Raw genomic sequence first — 22,669 nt, 5'->3', positions numbered from 1 at the left:
TTAGTAATTATGTTTGTAGCAAAGGGCATGTAAATTAACGGGAATCCACAGTGGGATCTGCAGACAAGAACCATTAACGCTGGCACACCATACTCTTACAGGTGGAGATTAGGAGTCTCCCTAATTTTTTTTTCTGCTCAAAGCTTGTCATTTCCTTCATTCTTCCAGATGAGGAAGATGTGAAAATGATAGCATCGAAAATTCCGGAGACCATCGTTAACAAGGATGCTGATCCCAACAGCGTAAAAAGGAATTTCAGAAAAGATGGGTGACTAGTAATGCTGGGAACAGTTGAAGCTAAGTGGAAAGGCATGAAATTGAAATGCAGCATATGCAGAGATATGTTGCGAGACGACCAGTCTGTGGTGTGCGACATCTGTCTCCGTTAGTTTCATCAAGTGATTGGCCAAAGCAGATGGGGCTTGTGGTTTTGTGATAAGTGCAGTGTAGTAGCATAGATGCAACCTTGCCCATTAATAATTGGAGTGGAGTAAGTGCATTGTTTTGTTTTTGTAAGATGTTCATGGTTTCCATGCAAACATTATGAGAATTTTTTTCCTAGAGAATGTTTGCTGAAATGTGAATATAATGTGCAATAAAACTAGTGTTTTCTTGCTATTTACTTTTCCTTGTATACATTAGTTCTGTGAAGAAAACCACAGGCTAGAAGGAAATGTAATGGCATGCATTTTGATACTTGGCCCCGTTGTGCTGGCTCAGTAGTTAGTGCTTGGCTGCTGAACCCAAAGATGCAGATTTGGTTCCAGCCAGAGCAGGAGCATTTCAATAGAGGCGAAACAATAAGCCGTCATACACCGTGCGGTGTCAGTGCATGTAAAAGAATCCCAGGTGGTCGAAATTATACCGGAGCCCTCAACTATCGTGTTCCTCATAGCCGTAGTTATTTTGGGATGCTAAACCAGATATATATCACATCATACTCTGAGTAAGATGCTATTCATGGTCAGTTAATCGTACACTAAACAATCAATTTTTTTCTGCATGGTACAGCAGCTGTTGTACAATTCTACTTTAGCCTTCATGAAGAATATCACACTGGCTCCACATGGCCTTCTGTTGACCCTTGATATGCGTCACAATCACACACCCGGGCATGTATTTGTCTAAGGGCACCTATGCATGCAAGGAGGGGACCGTTACTTTCCATTTGTCCGAACTGTTATGCACGATCCACATCATTTCTGTAATTCAACTGCCTGCTATTTGAACTGTCCAGCATTGATGCAAGTTTCAAAGAACTGCAATTAGCAAATTAATCCAAGCAGGAAACCATGCCAAGAACTGCTTCGGTTTCATCTTTAACAACTGTTTGAGAACTAAAATTAGCCAAATGTTGCAAAACATAGATGAGAGGTTACAAAATCTAAAAAACAATGCAGCCTACCTATGACAAGTAGGGTTTCACATCCTAAAGTGACATATGTAGCTATGAAAAATACTGTAGTGGAGAGTTCCAGACTAATTTGACTGCCCAGGCTTTGTACTTTATGTTGACATCTTGCAGGGAACAGAAGCATTTGCATTTCACCTGCACCAAAGTGCGACTGCCATCACTGGCATAAAACATCACGACCTTGGGGCAAGTAGCCGAACGTGCCATTAAGATGTCGCAGCGTCTACGTACATGCTATACACGTCAACCTTTCTAGCATTAAAGCTGTCATATGCATGGCAGATATTCATGTTCAGCTTTGGACTGACAAGTTTAAAAGTGTACTATTTGTGTTGTCTAGCATGAAAAACAAAGGAAACTAAGGAAAAACGAAAAAAAAAATGAACATATGTTGAAAAAGCACTAGTCATTAACACATAAAGCACATTCGTTCCTTTATTAATGATAAAGTGGCCTTCAACAATAGTACAAAGCCTGAACATTTAGGAAGGTGCTGTGCCAGGCAGCTATTTTACAGAAATCTGAACCATTTCACCTGTAGTAATGCGCATCCCTGCGGTGTGGGCTGGTCCACTCCAACATGCGAAAATTGCATCATGTGCATTCCCATTTTCCGAGTTTTGAGCTCTGTAGTGCAGGCTAACAAATTGTCGATGACTTATTTTCGTCTGATTGTTGCACAGCGCGTATAAATAAATTACCACTGCACCTAATAAACACTGACATGCACGTGCAACATCGCCGATCATAAACGGACACACTGATGTCCGTCCAGACATCGGCGCACTCATCACAGCACTCTTCGTAGTCTCACACAGCACTCTAGTAGGCAGTAATCCGTACATCACAGCATCTCACGGTAAGCACAAACCACACCTCCAACAAACACGAATGACGCGATGCTTGGGCTAGAGACACGCCGGCGGCACCTAGCTTTTTCAGCGCCGCTTGTACTACGTAGAACTTGCAGCACCAAACCTCAATGCGAGCAGAAAGCGATGCGTTACGTGACGCATCTCATCACAGATGGAAGTGACGAAACTTTGAAGAATCAAAACTACATAACTACATAACGACCGTCGTAGACGTTAATCCACATGATAACGAGGACCAAATGAGCGGGCCGCAGGCTGGCCGTCAACACTCCGATTACATGCGCTTGCGCTCTGGTCGTGCTTGCCACCCTGCCGCGGTCCAACTCACGTAAACCTATCATCATGCCATCACGTAGTATATCAACCATTCTAGGCACTATTCTTGCCACTGTACTATTCTTTGTAATTTCACATTTCACGCATGCAGTATGTAGTACATACTTCTTACACCTCGCACGTACACCTCATACAAACTTCGATTTGGCTACATATGGCTACCATGTTGCTACCAACGTTACTAGTTGCTACAACCACATCTGGGGATCTCGAATCCGTCCGTCTTTCCCTGCTTTCCCGACGGATCCCAAGGCCCATATCGGAGAAAAATGCGTTGGGTCCGTCGGAAGAACCCTACCTATCGGGTCCGTCCGCCGTACCTCTGAAAAATATTTCCCGGATCCGTCCGTCGTATCTCGAAGAAAAACGCACCGGGTCCGTCGGACGTACCTTTAAGACCATCGATCGGGTCCGTCCGACGTACCTTTAGCCACAGCCTTTTCTGAAACCTTGCCATTCCTCTGTTTCATCATCGGAGAGGTCGGCGTCGGAGACATCTCCATTGTAGATTTTTCTAAGCAATGTTTCAGCGCTCGAATCCTCCAACTTTCTCCCTGCGGATGTATGGTTTTGAAGACCTACGTGGAATGAGCCAATCTGGCGCAGTCTACGCGCAAAAAAAAAACAGAGCATCGAGGATAGAATGCAGCTCTTTGGTATTGTTATGAGCCACCTTTCTCTGCGCACGAGAAGCACGGAGACAACACGAATCACGTCATTGGTTTCTTACTCGAGCGAGCGCGCGTGCCTCGTTTTCTTGTTCCTTGTCCTCGTTTTTCTCGTGCGCACCGAGCGGCGTCTCGTAACAATATTTTCGGCACTAAAGGCCGCTGTACGGTTGCTTTTTTGACCCGCTCCGCACGCATGCGGCCGCACCGAGACGACCGGTTCGGCGGGGCATACAATAGCGCACACCCGCATCCGTCGTCCGCAGAAAAGTTGACTCAATCTCAACTTTTTGCCCGCACGTGCTGATCAGCAAGGCGACCGGATTGCAGCTATTGGTTGCGCTGTAGGCGACGTCTCTGGCTCCTCCTCCCCGATCTTGCCAGGCAATATGGCCGCCAGCGGTGATAGCGAAGCGACGAGCGAAGCGTATATGGTAGTTGTTGCTCTGCCGCAAAAACCAATATACTTTGCGCGCATTGCTTACTAGTGTTCCTATCGACTGTGATTTCCCCTCAAGTCGGATCATATGCGCCACTGTTATCTGCGCTGAGCTGAAGACGGTGATTTTCCAACCGGCGAAGTGTACTAGGTCGCACCGGTGTCACGATTTGTTTGTGATTATTGCTAGCCGCGAGGATCTTCACGGCCGACAGCCAGCAACAGTTTCACGGTGATTTTCATGCGCACGAATCGGCTCCTCAGCGCATCGAAAAGTGCCCGTGCATGTGTTGCGAAAGTGTTTACGACTTGAGCGACTGCCACCTAGAAGAGGACTGTCCATGTTTGCAAAGTTCGTCACACACTGTGTTTTCCTAATGCTGAAATTAACTTGGTGACAGCTAGTCTGGCACCCGTTCCACTAGTCGCAGTGACCGCAACAGAAACGAGCACACGACTTTGTTTCCGCGATGTGTCGATCGCCTGTGTTGATCGCGGTCCGTGTATGTGCTGTGCTTGCCGAGCCTTCCCGTGCGAGCGCCGAGCCCTTCGACGACGGTAGCCGCGCGGCTTTCGGGCTACTAATATGCCACTATTCCGCGGTTTGCGCTTTGTGCTGATATGGGTGCTCGACGGCACTGTGCAAACTGTGAAAATATCGTGTACTTTCACGGCAGCTGTCACTTTGAGAGCACCTTCCTGTTTATTTTTATTTCCTGCTAGCTATAGTGCACCTATGGCTGCAATAAGTATCTGTGCGATGAATCGGTCGACTGAACACTTCTGTATGTGATGGGCTAAACGCTTTATTACCACATCAGGTCTTAAAAAAAATAAAAAACATTCAGACGCGATGCCAAAAAAAAAAAAAAGTACAGTATGGCGGGAGGTTATGCTAATGAAAAAAAAAGCACATGATATGAACACTTTGGTGTACCTAAGGCATGTTGAGCATGAAAACATATTTGGTTAAAAAGAAAGAAAACAATTGAAGAAATTATTGTGGTTACAATCTGCTTTCTTCCTGCATAACTTGGATGAGTTAAGTTTGTTGGACAACTGCTTAGACAAATGATGTATATAGGCTTTATACTGACATGATGATGTTATGGAGTTGCACACATTACATCCCATACTTGTTGCTTTGACAGCTCTACTCTCGCCAGACTGCATGCCAACTCAGTTTCATTGGTATTGAGTAGCTGTTCAGCTGCATTTCTTTGCTAAGGGGTACCAATTGAGATATTTTCGATGCCATCAAAATCAGATGTCGATGCTCATGTCCGTGCCTATTTGCTGCTTCCATTTTGCTGTGACGCCCATGATTACTTGCCTACTGAGTGATATTGATGATGTACGTGTGCAAATCTTACAACAATGTAGAATGCAATACTGATTTTTTTAGTCTTTGTTGCATTTGCTGCTCGCCTAAATTTTTTGCACCTTGCAAAGTGATCAACTGAGTTTTCTCACATATCAGTTTACATTTGCTGTATGGCCACCACTGTGCATGGTCTCATACCACATTTGCAAAGATTCATTACCTTATCTTTTCATCGTGTGTTGAGCATTATCACATAGGTATTGGTTCTATAATGGTGATGTTGATCCACTATGAAAGCTGTGAGGCATGGATGTAACACCTGACTTGTTGACACTAAGGTCACATGTAACTTAATCTGAATTCATTCCTTTTCTGCTTAGATTGGATTTGCTGTTTGCATTCACAGATTCACTACTCTGCTTTGCACCTATGCAGAGTGTTACCTTAGCTTTGCAGGATAAGGTTATAACATAATGGTTACAATCTAAGCGGGCAGCCTAATTCATTTTGTGCAATGACTAGCAAATGAGCTGCCAAGCCTTGCAGTGGTGACTTTACTGCTATTTTAACATAAGAAAAAGTGATTTGGGAAGCGGAGTGTGTGAGCTGAAGGTCTCAGTGTGCCTCACAATTCATGAATTCACAAAAACATTGTACACAGTGCAATGAACAGTATTATGATGGCAGTTTTTCACAGAGTAACAGCCATGCAATTCAGTCTGTTTTACTTTCATACGCAAATACAAAGAGCCTTAAAAGCCCTCACACACTATAATAGAAACCTCGGTACCACAGTGGTAGTTTTGTTTGCAAGTATTGCTGTGCTTATTAATGAAAATTACATGGGTCACAAAAATACATTTTAACGAGCTGTATATGTGAACTTATTTTTCTAGTTATGGTAATGACACAAACAGCCAGGCTGTGGGACTCAAGAAGGACATTTCTCTTTGGAAAGTGTGCAAGTTAATTACAACACTGTGTTTCATGGAACAAAAATTTGTTCAGTGGAAATATGTCGGCTTAACTTGTTTTTAAAACTTTTACACAACGCATTAATATGGGTCTTGTGGAGCTGGCAAAAACACTGCTAAAGGACAAGGACAGTAGGAAAGAATAAATGCAATTGTACTATGTAGCAATTCTTCTTCTTGTTTCTTCATGCAGTTTCCTTTTTTCTTTTCCCACGAGCTATCCCCACAGTGCACTGGGATCAAGCCCTTTAGAATTTACTTAGTCACGAGAGGAGAAAGTACAGGAAGCAGTGTGTATGTGTACTTGTAATGCACATTATAGTTAGCCATCTCATCTCATTGGCCTCAAAGTCCCCGCTGAGGTGGCGCGCTCGACTGCTGTTCCCAAGGATATGGGATCAAATCCTGGCCTTGGCGGTCACTTTTGGATGGAGGCGAAAAACAAGGCACCCGTGTGCTGTGCGATATCAGTGCACATTAAAGAACCCCAGGTGGTCGAAATTTCCGGAGTCCTCCTTTACGGTGTCTCTCATAGCCCGAGTTGCTTTGGGACGTTAAACCCCACAAACCAAACCATTGACCTCAAAATGCTGCTTATTCTCATCATGATCCCAGAAGCATGCACCCCCTTCCAATACAAAGCATCTGATAAGAGACTACAGGACAGCTTCCACCATATCAGTTAAGACCACAGCTGCGTCATCACCGTTTCACTTGAAGCTGACCCCAAGAGATGCCAGCAAACCATGCATACCAAGTATCCCGGCTAAAATTCATCAAACCTTAAATTAGGTAGACTGGTCTAGGCTAGTGAAACCAACCGAGAACTATTCAGAGTTGATTGCCCTAGTCTCCAGTGGCTTTCCATTTGCCATGGTTTTTCTGCAGGTAGTAAAAACTAATTAGTGACTTATTTATTGGCCCCAGGAGCAAAGCATCAGCTCTAAAGTTGCAGATAGTGCTAAAAAGCAGCTGCCCGCAATGTTTGCTTCATGGCATGATTTCCATAACTGGCTTCCAAATCGAGCTTTCATATGACTAGCTGCTCACACATATCTCTCACCCACATCATGCAAAGCCACACCATGGAGAGCACTTCTGACAAAAGCCAATTTTGTTGTCCGAGCCACGTTTTGGGACATTGAAGAGGAATTGCTGTCATGCAGACACTTTATTTATTGGGTTTGTTGCCGTTCAAGACAGAGAAAAAAGAGTTATGCAAAATAGAAGGCACCTTGGTACAAACATTTCTGTCAGCTGTTTTGGAAAACAGTTTTCTACTTGCTTATTGATACTAATTGTTCTTGAAACCAATAATTTAAATGTTAACTATATAGCCTTAATCATTTTAAGGTTAAATAATGAAACACCAGCCTAGGCCAGGCAACTTTCAACAGCCCACAGCTGGATTATTTCACTGAGCTAGGGCACATCGATTTTCTGAAAGCTAGGACACCTGGTATATAACACACTGCATAGACTTTTTTTTTTCTCTCTTTTACTTTTTTAATGTCACAGTCACCTTCTGTTTTAAGTACATCACACAATATGCAAAGTGTTGATTTCAGGAAAAAAGTGCAAAATAAATAGCACCTGGGTGCACACATTTCTGTCAGCTTTTTTTTTTTTTTAAAGATAGTTTACTGCTTTTCTATTGATGCTAGTTTTTCTTGAAGCCAATGGTTGAAATGGTAATTGTATAGTCTTAATCATTAAAGGGTTCATAATGAATGCTGCATAATGAAACTCGCGCCAGGTAACCCTCAACAGCCACAGCTGGTGCGCCTAGCTAGTGGGCTAGCTATAGGCACACAAGCTTTTTTTGAAAGCTAGGACAACTGGTGTATAAAACACTCCAAGGCTCTCCTTTAGTTCTGTTAATGTCATGCCAGCTTCTGTTTTAAACACATTACACAATATGCTTTGATTTTGTTTCTGCAATTCTTGAATTAAAATAATGTGTTTAGTTGCACAGTAATTTCTCAGCAGAAAATAAAGCATTTACCCAACAACTAGTGCTTTCGTAAAGCAGCACAAATGCCCTGTGGAACAAATATGCAGCAACAACAGGGGCAAACTGCAGGTGATGTAAATATACCTTAATTACCAGCCTTGGCAACTATCCAGCCTCTATTCCCACATAGGAATTGCTATACATATTGCTGAAATTCTGATGCTTTAGCTTGCACGTATCATAAATGAACTGCACCCAAGTAATCAGTCAGTTGAGAATAAGCTGTTTGCCCATGCCTGCTAGTTCTTCAGGTAGTGTCCTTGGGTCTGCCAATTTCCTTTTCACACCTCTGTTCCATATTGTACTTTTTGTCCTCATGAAAAGGGGGGAGTGGGGACAAAGAGAGTGCACTTGTTCACACTTGAGGCTATCCACCTGTAGATCCCTCTCCATATCTTGCTACCTTTCCCGGCTGTATCTGGGCCAGTTCGGGCTAGATTACATTGTTTTTGTTGCCCTTTCGTTTACATCTTGAACTTTCACAGTATCCTTCTTCAGCTGTCACTTCAAGAAATACCTTTCTGTTGCTTTGTTTTTATTTCCTGCTGGATATACGCATCTATATGCCTAAAAAAATATTTCTTTGATAGACGACTGAGCACAACTTCTGTATGTGATAGGCTGAACATGTCACCACATAAGGTTTTTTCGTCCCCTGCCCTTTCCACGCCGAGAAGAAAACGCGCTTCCGCTGGACAGCTCTCCCGCTGCTCTGCGCGACTTTGCATTGAAGCCATCTGGGATAAGAAGGGGGCTATCTGGAGAAAAATAAAAATTAATAGGCTAGATGGTGAGAGAGAGAGAGAGAGAGAGAGAGGGGGGGTACATGACAGTATTTTTAAGACCTTCTTTTTGAAGTACATTAGTTAACATTAAGAGAACATTCTAGCTTCTGTTAGACACATTACACGAGATGTTTTACTTAATATTGTTATCTGTGGGAAGTGATAAAGGATATATGCTTCTCGACTGACAGTAAATCGCACCAGCATTTTCATACAGCAGCACAATGAGCCCCGTGGAGCAAATTTGGGTCAGCAGCTAGAACATATCCTGCAGGAAGCACGCAGTGTGTAGTGAACTGCACATAATTTCCTTATTTGCCAGTAACTATATATACCGCCACATAAAAATCGGTATATGTGTGTACATATGCTGTATGAATGCTTATGGTCTAGCTTGCATGCAATATTACATATATATAGATATACCTATATCAGTCCTCGATTTGCTTGAAAACTTCCTTTATCACCATATATATATATATATAGCATTTAAAGGAGCGAACAGTCTCAGAGTGCAAGGCAAACTTTTTTTTTTATTATTATTCATACTGTTGACATTTACGGGAATGTTGTCGTGTGTTGATTACTAGAATAAAGAGCATTAAATGCAAAGCGGAAGGAAAAACAACGCGCCGATGGTGGGAGTCGAACCCACGACCTCCGAATGTTGCGTTCAGTGCTCTTCCAACTAAGCTACATCGACGGCTGTCCTCCCCTCCGCTTGCTTGGGTATATATGTTCACTAACCGGATATATATATATATCCGGTTAGGATATGCACATGACTGCACTGCAGGCTGCAACGCCCCTGTAAACTTCACAGCTGCCTTTTGGACAAGTCTGAAGCCACCTGAAAAGAAACAGAACAAAAACAGAAAACCACAAGCACAAGCAGGCAAAGGAATGAAAGAAAAATAAATAAAGAAGCTGCTATAAATGGCAAAGGCCACACATTTACACGAGCGCAGCACAGTGAGAGCTCTGAAGCGAAGCCAGTACATAAAACGTCACTGGCTGGTCTGGGCCTGGATCAAACAGACCGCTTTGACAGGGCCCGCTGAACCAGATGCAGACCAGAACCTGGCAGCGGCAGCAGAACAGCAGCACTGTTAGGCATTCAAGAGATTTTCACCCAGCATACAAATGGTCAACACATGTCGCGTCCTAGCGCTGTGCTGCCACTGCAAACCGGAAATTGCTTGAATTCCTAAATGCAGCACATGAACCAGTTTCAGGAAACCACTCACTGCAGTGCAAGCTGTGGGCCAGGTCTCAATTCTTTTGTCTAGCTTTAACGTGAGCTAAGCGAGCAAACCTGAAAATGCCTATTGAATAAAATGCAGGCCGGAATTCGATAATGGCTACACCATGTTCACGTTCAAGGTAAATGTAACTTGCTATTTTGGAAGTACAATGCCAGCATCAAGTACTTTGTCCTGCCATGACACACGTCCAGCTTGAGAGAGAAAGTACTGCACGAGCTTTTCTCGCACTGCCTTTGCCTGAGCTCCATAGTTGTTGCTGCTGCACCTGCGAACAGGTGTAAAGCCAGGACCTGTGCGCTCATCAGCTCTCCATTCACCATCAATTACTCGCCCATCCTCTCCCACCCTGTCAACATCTGCTGGGGAACAATACTGAAAAATGGTGTCCTCTTCGTCATCAAGTGTCCTCAGGTAGTTATGCAAAAGCACAGTGGCCCATACTATTGCATCCACCGTTTTTGTAGAGGCCCTGATTTCCTGACGAAGGATCATCCACCGGTTAGCCAAAATACCAAAGGCATTCTCTACGATACGCCTTGCTCGACATAGCCTAAAGTTAAAAATCCTCCTTTCTGAGTTGAGGCTTGCTCCTGGGAAGGGTCTCATGAGATATGAAGACAGTGGGAAGGCCTCATCCCCAACTATGACATAAGGAAGTTCTACAGAGGTGCCTGGGAGCAGTCTTGCTTCTGGTATGGACCAAGAGCCCGCTCTGAATTCCTTCCCCAGTTCACAGCTGTTGAAGAGGCCAGCATCCCCACGAGAACCGCATTCCCCAATGTCTACTTTAATGAATCGATATCTGGCATCACACACAGCAAGTAGAACTGTGCTGAAGCCACCCATGTAGTTGTGGAACATTGTTCCAGAGTTAGCAGGCGCCTCTATCTTAATGTGCTTCCCATCAACTGCCCCAATACAATTTGGAAAATTACAAAGGTCTTCAAATTCAAAAGCTATTTGTCTCTAGTCAGCTGTGGTTGGCTCTGGGAGATACAAGGGCTGAAGAACTTGCCGCAAGGCAATGCATGCTTGCCTCACAATACGGCCTGCTATAGAGTCGGAGATCCTGTACGACTTTGCTATAATCTTCAACGTGGAACCGTGTGCCAGGTACCTGCAAAAATAGGAAACCCAGTGAGTAGGACCAATGCAAAGCACTATTTGTACATGGAACAAACTTTTAGGCACATATGTCATTCAGTGAAGCAGTTTATAATTTGGTTTACGGGTTTAACGTTGCAAAGTGAACCAAGGTTATGAGGTATGCTGTTAGGCTAGGAGGGTCCGAAAATTTTGACTACCTGGGGCTCGTTAAAGTGCGCTAACATTGCAATGTACACAGGCGCCTTGTTTTTTGCCTCAATTGAAAAGTAGGCACCACAGCCTGGATCAAATACAAATCCTTGAGTTCAGGAGTAAGTGTCCATCACCGAGCTGATGTGGTGAGATACTAGTTCATATTGTTGAAAAGCATGAAATGCAAACACAATCTCAAACAGGCAATACATAGGCATGGAACTACTCTTCGATTAAGAATGAAGTACTTAGTACAAGCACGAAGAATTTTGGAATTATTATTCTATTAGTCAGCAGATCACTACATCTGCAACCAATCATTAGCTGTAATAAAAGAATCGGCGTAGTCGGCGTCTTACTACACCTGCCCCCTTTGCTTCATATCTCAGAGCTGATCTGATGTCATAAAAGTCCTTGAGGGCAAGGAGCAGTAGTCGAAGAACAAGACTATGCAAGGCTTGGCAGTGGTATTTTTCTTTCGTATAGGTTGTGCCTACTTTGAACACAAAGTGCAGTGCCACTGGCATTCACACCACTAATGTTTCTGTTAACTAAACAAGGGAACATGCAAACAAATCTCGGAACACACTTACTGCAATGCCTGAAGTCAGAGGCACTTTGGCAATGAGTTTCCTCAGTACCGAGCCAGGCCACTGAGCTCTTGTTCACTTGTACTGTTTGGTTTCGGTTTGTAGGGTTTAAACGTCCCAGAACGACTCAGATTATAGAAGTCAAAAGATTATGACATGTATTCTAGCTTTCAGTTCTTCACTGAATGCTTGGTTGATGCAAATACGAACATTATCTCACCCATCCATAAGCTTGAGAATGTGAGCTAGGCCCAGTATATGTGATATGCTCTGCCAATATTAATACACGAGAAATGGAATCATGTGCCTTGTAAAAAGCCAGCAAAATGTATACAGCTTTACACTTGGTAAATATCAAAGTGCAGATTCTCACTATATGGTTGGGCATCTAAATATCTGATCAACGAGGATCCAAAGGAAATTAATGTATGGACATTTGAGCGTGAAACCTTATAAAAGGAAGTAACGTAAATGTGCTGGATGCATGCAAGTCCCCAACAGAGGACTCAAAATCCATAAATATTAGTTTTCCACCACCTTAAATTGAAATAACAGTATCAAGACCTGTTGCTCCCTTACGACAATGCAAATTTGCAATGCACTGTCATGAGATATTTTATTATCGGACTGTTTTTTAGACTTACACAGTCCCTTTACATGCTATGTAAATATATGGCCTTTTGTTTTCCTTGTATTCAGTATCTACATATTCGATGTTGGACGAGCCATGCATAAAAAATTGCAGTATGTTTGCAAAAAAAGTCATCAATAGACCCTGACATTCAAGGCATGCAATCAAGCTATGGAGATGTAATTTACTTAGGATCATCACACCTAAATCAAAATTCAAGCAAGTCTACATGTTTTCTTTGCAGCTGGGAGCCCTTTGTGTCAATAGGCCATGGTCAACATTCTGCTAGAAGTATGCTTAAATATTAGTTCAGCATGATATGGTGGCCTGGAATTTTTATACCTTTTTTAGCCTAAGACAATAAGATAAATCAGGAGAGCTGACTACTTTTCTGTGTTTGCTGATTACAATAATTGCTGCAGCATTATTCTGCTGTGAAATTTTGTCAGCGTTCAGCATTCCTCTTCAGCAGCTTTGGAACCGCTTGACTACAAAATACTGACAGCAAACTAAACAGTGAAGCAAATATTCACAATATTCTAACATATTTTCACATTTCTACTTAGCACTGGTCGATGGATGTCTTGTATTGTTTGTAAAATAAGGTATGTGCAATCAAGAAACAAACTGGGAGATCTCACGAAAAGCACATGGTGTACTAGACATGGCAATACTTGACAATATAGAATTGACCACAAATGTAAAGGAATGTTTACAGCCACAATAAAAAGTTAGTATAATCCAAAATGACATTATTGCCTTCTTGACTGAGCAGATGTTGAAATGCTGAAAGGATGATTACATGCAGGAGCTAACCATAAGCACTTAAAAAGCTTACTAGTACAGCTGTGACTACGCACACAAGTAGAACAACAAAGCCCATGAGGCGCTGGGCACTGTGAATTACAAGTAAACAATACATTTTTTTTTCATACATGCGGTACAATAACTAAAGAGCTTAAAATGTGGATGCACCTTAAACAGATGACAGCATTGCATACACCTGCACATGGTATATGCTACTTACACGTCACTGGATTGAAAACACACACACACACACACACACACACACACACACACACACACACACACACACACACACACACACACACACGCTTACCTTAATGTGAATGCCAGCTTCTCCTAAGCTGACAAACTGACCACTGAGGCTTTGAGTGGCTCAATCAGAGGTCTAACTAACTCTAGGAGACTGTCAAACCTGCACAATAACAACAGCATAATGAAACACTTGTCTATTGAATAAAATGAGTTAGACAACCCCACGTTTCCTGTACGCAAAAAAGCACGGCAGATGCATGTATGCTGAGTAACAAGGGCGATATGCTACAGCGGCCACGGGTAAAATTAAAATTAGTTCATGCTTTTTACTGACTGAGAAATTCATGAACGTGATGTTGGCCGTACTCCTTCGTATCGGGTGAGCCTAGGTAATTACCGCGAAGCTGAGGTAAAAAAAACACACACACAAAAAAACAATAATAATAGAACCAACTAGGCAAGAAATTGATGTCAATACTTTATTTTTTTCATTGACGAGCACTTCCGCGCCTTTGGCTCGCTACGTTGAAAGGCTTCGTTGAGGTTAATAATGCACAAATGTAACCGCGTTTGCATTCCCAGTCTCTTTCATAGTTATGAGTAAAACAAACTTAGTAATAAAGTTTTCACACGCTCTATGCTCTGACGGATGAAAACGCACTTCCCATCTCATGCATCCCTGACGCGAGCACACTACCTGCTCCGGCGTACTGCGCTCAAGAAATTCACGAAATACAGGCAAGGATGATATGAACATGTACTACTTACCTTTCCACAGACATGCGGAAGTACTGGAAGAAGTCTGTGCCGTCTCCGCTCATGTCCCGCACCAACGTAAAATACTCGCCGAGTCGACGCCGATCTCTCAAATGACGTTTTGTAGGCTTACGTTGCTGCTGGTGGATTACGTCGGAGGCGATGAACTGACCAACTAAAGACCAGTTGACATCGCTACTGGCGGCCATGTAGGTAGTCAGGCGCTCTGCTGAACTGCTACTCATGTGGTAGCTGACGAGAGCCATCGACCACACCAAAAGCCTCGACAAAAACCACGCCATGGCGATTCCGACGCAGCCGAGATGCAGCGCGCTAGAAAGGAAGACGCGAAAGAGCTCCGCGGTGGTCACGCAGCAGTTGGAGAATGATAGTATTGGACAGAAGGCGACGCCCGAACGCGCCAATCGGGACGCTGGAACCGTCCGACTGACCGGCAGTCAGCAAAACGATCGTACAACACCCTTTCCGCACCCCGTCCGCTTGAGGCAGAAAACGTGCGGGCCGCATGCGTGCGGAGCGGGTCAAAAAAGCAACCGTACAGCGGCCTTAAGGCGTCGTGTCCACGTTTGTGGACGCGCAATTCTGAGAGCCCACCGAAGCATTCCTTCTTTGCCTACTGTAATGAAATCCACCATGCCCCTTCTACATTACCTTACCAGCATATTTCACATGACAAATTCCGTTTTTCACGACCATTTGGAAAGAGAGCACGCGAAAATAAGATGAACTTACTCGCCGCGCCGTAAAACGTGGGGACGTTCATCTTGACTTCTTGTTTACAAACACATTTCGATGTACCTGCAACAGATGGCGCCACATACTTGACAGGGAGGGGCCTGTTGTTTTGTGCGCCAAATTCAAAGGTGGGAACGCGCCTTGCGAGCAAGCTACGACGACATTTGGGTCGCGTCCACATATGTGGACGCAGCGCCTGAAGGGGATAAGAATCCTGGCTTTCATCTGCAAAAAGATTCTCTCTTAACAACTTTCGGACGGTGAGATGAGATCGCCAGGGCAGGGGCGGTGAATTAATGGTTTTAGTTTCGTCTAATTGTTCATAATGTTTCTATTTTCATTTTAATTAGCTTGTCAGGATTGTGAAATTATTGGTTTGGAGTTTCTACTGCCCGGTTGTGCCCATTTAACTTTAGCCAATGCGTATTTCAGAAATGGCGCTCACTGTACTTCGCAGCTGGATTCTGTTTTAGCTCGTTGTTTTTAAAACCAAGTTAGCGGGTGATTTCAATTCTCACCATAATTCTTGGGATGTGAAAACTTATATTTGTGGGCGTAAGGTGTTGGGCCGGATTCATGACAATGGCCTGCATTGCCGCAATTCTGTGGGTATCACTTTCTTGCGGGGACAGTGCTCCTAAGCTCTGGATCTTACTTTTTTCAACTGCTAGTGTTCTTTATCCTCGTGGGCGACCCTAGATAGTGGAACCAGCAGTGATCATCTTCCTATTATCTATAATTTACTTCTTTCAATATCTGACTATGGCGCTCACAAGAGGCGCTTTGTAAATTACGGTAAATTAAAAACTGATCTTCGGACTTCCCTTTCGACTACTTCCCCTTCTGCCGATCAGTCACGGGAGGCGTCTATGGTGTCATGGTTACACGATGTCATTGAACCTGCTGAATTTTCTGTTACCTCATGTAGTCAGCCCTCAAATTCATCTGGGCGGAATCCTGAATGCCGTCATGCTTATCGGTGCCAAAAAGCTACATGAAAGAGTCTGCGTCATAATAAGTCACCCTCTAATTGGTTACAATTCGTGTCACGCTCCCTTTTTAAACGTGCTGTCATCATCCGAGCGAAATCAAAAGGCTGAGTGGCATACCCTGTTATCCGATGCTAAGCACCAGAGTGCATTATTTCTTTTCCTGCGTCTTGCTAAATCTCCGCAGCAGGTAGGCTGGTCTTCATCTGTGGTACTGAGCCCTTGCGAAGCGGCCCTATGTATTGAATACTGTTGGTCGTTGTGGTGTTGTGGTCCTCTTCCCGGTTTATTCACAGGAATTATTAAACATTAACTGTTCACTAAAGTACTCCTGGATACCTAACTCCTGGAAGCTTGTCAAAGTTGTTCTACTATTCAAAAATTGAAGCCTTGGCTATGTCATTTACAATATCAGACGATCTACTTAACTTCTATTCTGGCGAAAACAATAGAGCTCATAACTGATGCGCGCATATCTCAGTTTATTAAAAAAAATTATTTCTCCCCGACACATTGGCTTCCGTCCAGAATGCTCAATACGTCTGCGCACATTAACCTGGAGAGCGGAATTCGTTTGGCTAGTCGGTCTCGTGAAATTTCCGCTCTAGTTACTTGGGATATTTCGAAAGCTTACGGCAATGTTGATCACAGACTACTAATTTTTCATTTGATAAACTGTCAAATTCCAAAGTACGTAGCCGCCTTGACTAAAAAAAAAAAAAGAGTATCACGATGAGTTTTTTTTTTTGTCAGGGTGGTCTTTCATCTCGCAGATATACTTAATCTAAAGGCATGCCTCAAGGTTCGGTCCTGTCCCCTCTTTTATTCAACATTTTCCTTTCTTTGCGGGCGTGCAGCAACAATCTCTGTAGCAAGCACGATGGGGAGCTGAAGGGGGGGTGGAGGCAGGGGAGGACATCACGCATGTAATCATCAGTAAACGCTGCGTGCCTTGAGAGGCGAGGGGAAAGAGACGCAATGGACAACTTGCGGAAATCTGTAAGTCAGCTTGTCTGCATGGCTTGTTTTCCAGTCTAAAAGTCTCGTTGCCAGACGACGCTCACAGTCTTTGTTGAAATGAAAAAAAAAAAAAAAATAGGCACCTCTTTAGGGCACATTCACAGAAGCGTTTAGGGGTAGATCGGCTGGAAACGCTGATTGGTGGACACGCCGCGGCCTGGCGTGACGTTTTTTGCGTCGGGCTCAATGCTTAACCGGACGTGACGTAGTCAAAAACTGGGTTTGCTTGTTTTTTTTCGTCCCTAGACGCTCTAGGGAATCGCTAGGAGCCCCCGCTCTGGCAACGCGCGCGATTCCGGCATTCGGTTCGTGGATCTCGCTGCTGCATGACACCGGCGCGTTCGGTCACCGAGGTGCTCGACGATGGCGGGCCTGCGCGTTTACGTCAATGCGCTTTCGGCACGCCGATCCGTGCTGTACGTTGGGCGGAATGACGTTGATAATGGCGATGACCTGCGGGAGATCGCAACCACCGTCAAGGTAAGTATAAATTGCGCAAAATTGTCTCTCATTTTGCTTATTTATAAGTGCTGTGTCACTTGTCTCTCCCCACGTGCTTCCAGGACCTCGTGCAGCAGCAGCTCGTGGCATGGACGCTCCTCGTGTTAAAAAAAAAAAAAAAATCTGCCACGGCTATGGAGACCTCCACGAAAACATCCGCCGTCGGCAACTAAGCGCTGCCTGACTGCTATGCTGAGGCGCACGTCTGCCGTGCGCATTCTCAACCCTGATTGAGGTACAAGAACGCAGATTTCTTTGTCGAAGGTTTTGTAATATGTTGCGCATTCATCAAATCGCTATGTTCATAATGCAACTTTTTCTACTCTTTTACAGCACCGTTTCCTGTATGCTGCGAAGAGGCCGAGGATTTTCTTTGTACGCAGCAGCCCATGTCAGGGATCGCGGCATCGATCAGCTCTCCAAGATCATCGCCGCAACCCTCGTAAATGTCTACAGTAGAAGCATCGCGACAGCATCCAGGGCAGCATATAACCATGGCACTGTGTACGACGTAGTGCACCGCTGTTGACGGTGCACGGCAAAGGGCCACGGACGAGTGCAGGGCGTTGTGTTCGCCACGCCGTCACGTCGCTGCGCATCCAAACGGCCCTTTTCAGGGCCGCCCCAATGTTTCCTGGCAGACCGCAGACCTGCACCTCCCGTACTGCTCTTCCCTCTCTACGTTGCACGTGGCTTCGTATCAATCGTCGCGGCCACCAAAATAACTTGCGCGCTAGGCTTCTTTACCTGGCTATACGTAAATACACGCATGCTTAATCGTGTCAAATTTGATTTAATAAAGTGCTACAGTGCTTATTACCTGCTTCCCTCACGCATTCTTCCGAGTCTTCGTGCAGCAGCTGCAGAACACGTGGCAAGCGTCACTCTACTGCCGCGACGAACGCTAACTAAGCCCACACAACAGGCTTAACAGCTAGAGTATTCTGCGGCTTTGTTCAGCGATGTTAATGGAAGTATCGACATTTTATATAACAACTGCATAATCGTCTTGAATATTGCTTCATAAAGTACTGTACTGCTTAATTCTCACTTACCTCGTGCATTCCACAGCTGCTGCAGCTAGCACTTGGCCAGCGTCGTTCTCTCCAGTGCTGCAGAGACGACAAACTAGGCCTCGCGATAGGCTACAATATACACCGCGGCTTTGTGCCGCTGTGTATTTTTTTTTATAAATGCATCACATTTCGAAGGTTATAGTCGCCATCCAAGGATCACTTAACTCGAGAGCACGGGAAAAGGCAGAAGTGTACGCACCTGGATTCGATGCCATGTACAACGCCGTTTTTTTTTTCACGAAAGCATCCTACGCGCTAGGCGTCCTAGACAAGGTTCAAGTGCAGTGTGCCTTTGTATAGTAACCATGTATGGGGTGAGCAGTTGCCATGTTTTCAGTTCACTTTTGTTGGCTGTTTCTTAAATAAAAATGGTCTCTGTGTCTGTCACTGTGTCTAAAGAGCTGCTCTAGCCGAACCACGTACGTAGCGATGGATTGCACCGCGGCAGTATGGCTTTGTTCCAAGTTTAACAAAACAGTTGAGGCCAAATCAAAATCGGAAATGACCATTTCCAACTGGATATTGGCCCCCACTCAACAATTTGGAGTCCAATTCAATGGCAACAGTTCAGCTCTGTGCCAACATTTCGTACAATTAAGGGAGTCGAAATTATGGAAATGGCATGCATTTGTGAACATCAAACATGCTTCACATCCAATTAACATGTCATGCAATGCTAATATAAAAGCTCAATATTCTATCAGGGAACTCTATGAAATCTGCTAGAGCATGGAGCACACGTTCGTAGAGATATTTTTTTTAATTACCAGCACTCGCAAAGGTATTGGAAATAATTGAATCAAGTCCCATTCAAGGAATCAGATGAACAGCAACAAATCATCCTTTATATATTTTGTTTAGTACCTCAATGAAGAGTATTAGGCACACTTTTGCTGAATTTGTACATAAATGACATAATTCATATTGACAACAGTGCTCAGCTCATCATGTATGCTGATAATAGTGTGTTTATTACTGGCTTTGATCTCAATGAGACTGTTTTACATTGAAATTATTTACTTGAAAAATCGTTTGCCTGGTCCAATTTCATGAAGAAATAAACACAGAAAAACTATTTTATTTTGAGTATGAAATAAGAAAATGATGTAAGAGATGGCTACCGATCTATAATAAAAATATTGACCTTGTAGAAACTCGCATAAGTCTTGTGTGATTTTTTTTTCATTTGAGATAGGAAATTCATATAAACAACACTGCAAAAAAAAAAGATTTCTTCAATGAGTGAGCTTTACCTTGATGTGGTACTGTCCTTGCCTTTAATTATGCAAGTCCCCACAGATAAGGTATTGCAGTTTTATGTGGGCAAGCACCACAAGAGCATATATCAATAAAATGATAATTCTCAGTAAATTAAATGTGTGTTTCTTACATAACAGATATTGACTGCCGGTTTACGACATGACACCTCCGTGCAGAATACAGTATAATTATCTTTAACTATGAATGCCACTTGTTGCATGTTTCCTATTTTTCTTGGCGGGACAATAAAAGCTTTCTTTTCTCGATGGCACTGCTGCAATTTAGAGCCACTCCGTTTTTAACTCAAAACTCCAACCTCTGGTTTCTCCCGCACTTTCACACTTGGTGCAACCTGCAATCAATAAAACACAATCTAATGGTCTCACTGAATGAACTTAAACAGGTATTGCTGAAATTGTGAAAACAGCTATGAATACACTTTTTAGGGTTGTAAAATCAGAAATGTTGCAAAGTTAAAGAGCACTGCAGAATCTGCATTGGAGCAATGCAAAAGAACGGATGCTACTGCAACATTACATCACCCTCCGTCGATTGACACCACTCATTAACCTCCACCACTTCTCAATTACTCACAACTGCTGCGGACATGATTTTGCAGACACGTTCTGCGGACGTGGTCTGCGGACAGAAATGTGTGAAATCTGTGCGTTTGCCAGCGCTGTGTTAATGTATTTTATGTTATCACTTATACTACTTGAGAATTCATTTAGTGTTCTATCAGTGTGTTGTGTTACCTTGCTAACAAGTTTCCTTATATCTTCTTTGCATGTGTTATTGTATGTAGTTGTATCCCCCCTACAATAATGCCTCATGGGCGCTGTAGGTACTTACAACAAATAAACATAGCGAAGTAATACTTTCGCATTAATAGATCTTCTAGACATAGGGTCTAATTCTTGCACTTTTTTTTTAAATAATGTGTAAATTTTTTTTATCCTACTCTGCAGCTACTCCTTTGTAAATGGGTCCAGGACCTAAGTGCATGAGTTGCTCTCTGAAACATTTAATTTAGCTCTCGAGACTATCTAATATGCTCGAATTGAAATCATTGACTCCAGATTGGACATTGAAATTAGTTGCAAAATTTTTAACTGCAAAGCCTATTGAAATCTAATATGTTTGGGTGTATTTTTACTAGGGAGCAAAATGCACCAGCTTCCTTTAACATCTTAGCCAGCGCACACACAATGCATCATTGAAATGTAGTTTGAATTCCAGTTTCACCATGCATAACAATTGTCCATTCAGTTTGGATGTTCATTAGGAATATCAATTCTAATCCGTAAGATGACCATAACTTAGCAGCCCATAATAAAAATAAATGGCTTCTTTATAGAGAGTTAAAACTATGCAGTTGGGACTAAGTACTTATTCCAGCTGGGAGGTCATCTGGAAACTGGAAGACATTTGATTATGGAAATTCAATTAGGACTAAAAATTCTAATTGGAAAGAATGAAAAGATGCCTAAATGGAATGAGGGCTTCTAGAGAAAGTGTAAATTCTGGAAACTCAATTGGATAATACAAGACTCTTTAGCAGGATCTAGAACACATCTTTTACAAATGAACACTTGAAACTTAGAGCACTGGCTGATGCTCACCGCCGCAGCTCTCAGAATAACTGACAGCATGGGCAAAACTACAGTAGGTGTTAGTGCAGTATACACCAGTGTTGTCACTGCGAAGTGAAGAGCCACAAAGCAGAGGACTGCCATCCTTACCACTGCCAATATAAAAGTCCTTCTCAGAGCCACCCCATTGTTTCCTGGCAGATCATGGGCCTTCAACTTCATTGTCATGTTTCCTCGTTTTTAGTCTTTTGTAGGATGTATTGGGCCTTCAGTGGTCTGTCATGCAACACTGCATGGCTAATCCACTGAGTGCAAAGCCGTTAACCAACAGAGATATCTTTTCACTTCATGTGCGGCACACAAACATTATGCATAAAACAGGCCACATGTCACTATTCCATCTTTCTTTACACTTTCTTTCTTTAGCACACTCTAAAACCATTCCTGTAAAAAGCTAGAGCTTCTTTTACGCAAAGTGACATGGCAAGTATTGTAGCTTGAAACATTTTCAAAACGGAAAAATAAATGCATGAGGTGGCTCACAACCATTGTTTTTTTGTAAAATTGTGTTGCTTCATAGGCAGTAACTTGAACAACACTGACAACATTTCTACATTACTTTGAAACAACCCAGGCAAAAATCCTAACTGATGTAAATGGTTTAAGGAACAAACTTCCAGTTCATACCAGTTGGATAACAATGGATCCCTAACTGGAATTCAACTGGGATCAACATTCATGCGTATAAGGTACCCGTTGCATGCGAGCCTCACTACCTGTTGATGGTTTACAACTCCGAAAGAACACAAAAACGAGGGCACAAGTGCAGATAAGGCGCATGTTTGCAGTCTCCATGACCGGTTGTATTCGTTCCTCTGTATCCCATGAAAGCACTCCATTTCTAACCCCCAATGGCGTAGGTCTGCGACATACGGTGCAATAATGCGGGGCAACCGCCCCCCCCCCCTTCTTCATGAACACACCTGAGCGCAATACCATCAACTACTTTGTCGTCAAGGCTTTCTTCGATTGGGGAAGTTCGTTTT

The 22,669-nt window shown here is 43.4% G+C and overlaps 1 protein-coding gene and 1 long non-coding RNA gene across 3 annotated transcripts in view; one reads left to right on the top strand and one right to left on the bottom strand.

Annotated features, from left to right (window-relative positions):
- Positions 1 to 15,195, bottom strand: part of LOC146184230 (uncharacterized) — a 55,698-nt gene extending 40,503 nt beyond the window's left edge. Inside the window, exon 1 of the mRNA XM_084609305.1 lies at positions 15,183 to 15,195. The gene's annotated coding sequence lies outside the window, so the exon portion shown is untranslated. The remainder of the gene's footprint in view (positions 1 to 15,182) is intronic.
- A 2,126-nt stretch (positions 15,196 to 17,321) lies between these two features.
- LOC146184229 (uncharacterized) lies at positions 17,322 to 18,996 on the top strand. 2 transcript variants are annotated; one of them, XR_014708841.1, is made up of 3 exons: positions 17,322 to 17,674; positions 17,758 to 17,930; positions 18,029 to 18,996. It is a non-coding gene; the product is annotated as an uncharacterized LOC146184229 (long non-coding RNA). The 2 variants fall into 2 exon arrangements; XR_014708842.1 differs by having other exon boundaries at positions 17,758 to 18,996.
- Positions 18,997 to 22,669: the final 3,673 nt, after the last annotated feature.

This window comes from Amblyomma maculatum, chromosome 7 (assembly GCF_055883805.1).
Source record: "Amblyomma maculatum isolate TAMU_Amacu chromosome 7, ASM5588380v1, whole genome shotgun sequence".
Classification (NCBI taxonomy): Eukaryota; Metazoa; Arthropoda; class Arachnida; order Ixodida; family Ixodidae; genus Amblyomma; species Amblyomma maculatum.
This window is presented reverse-complemented; position numbering and strand designations above follow the sequence as displayed.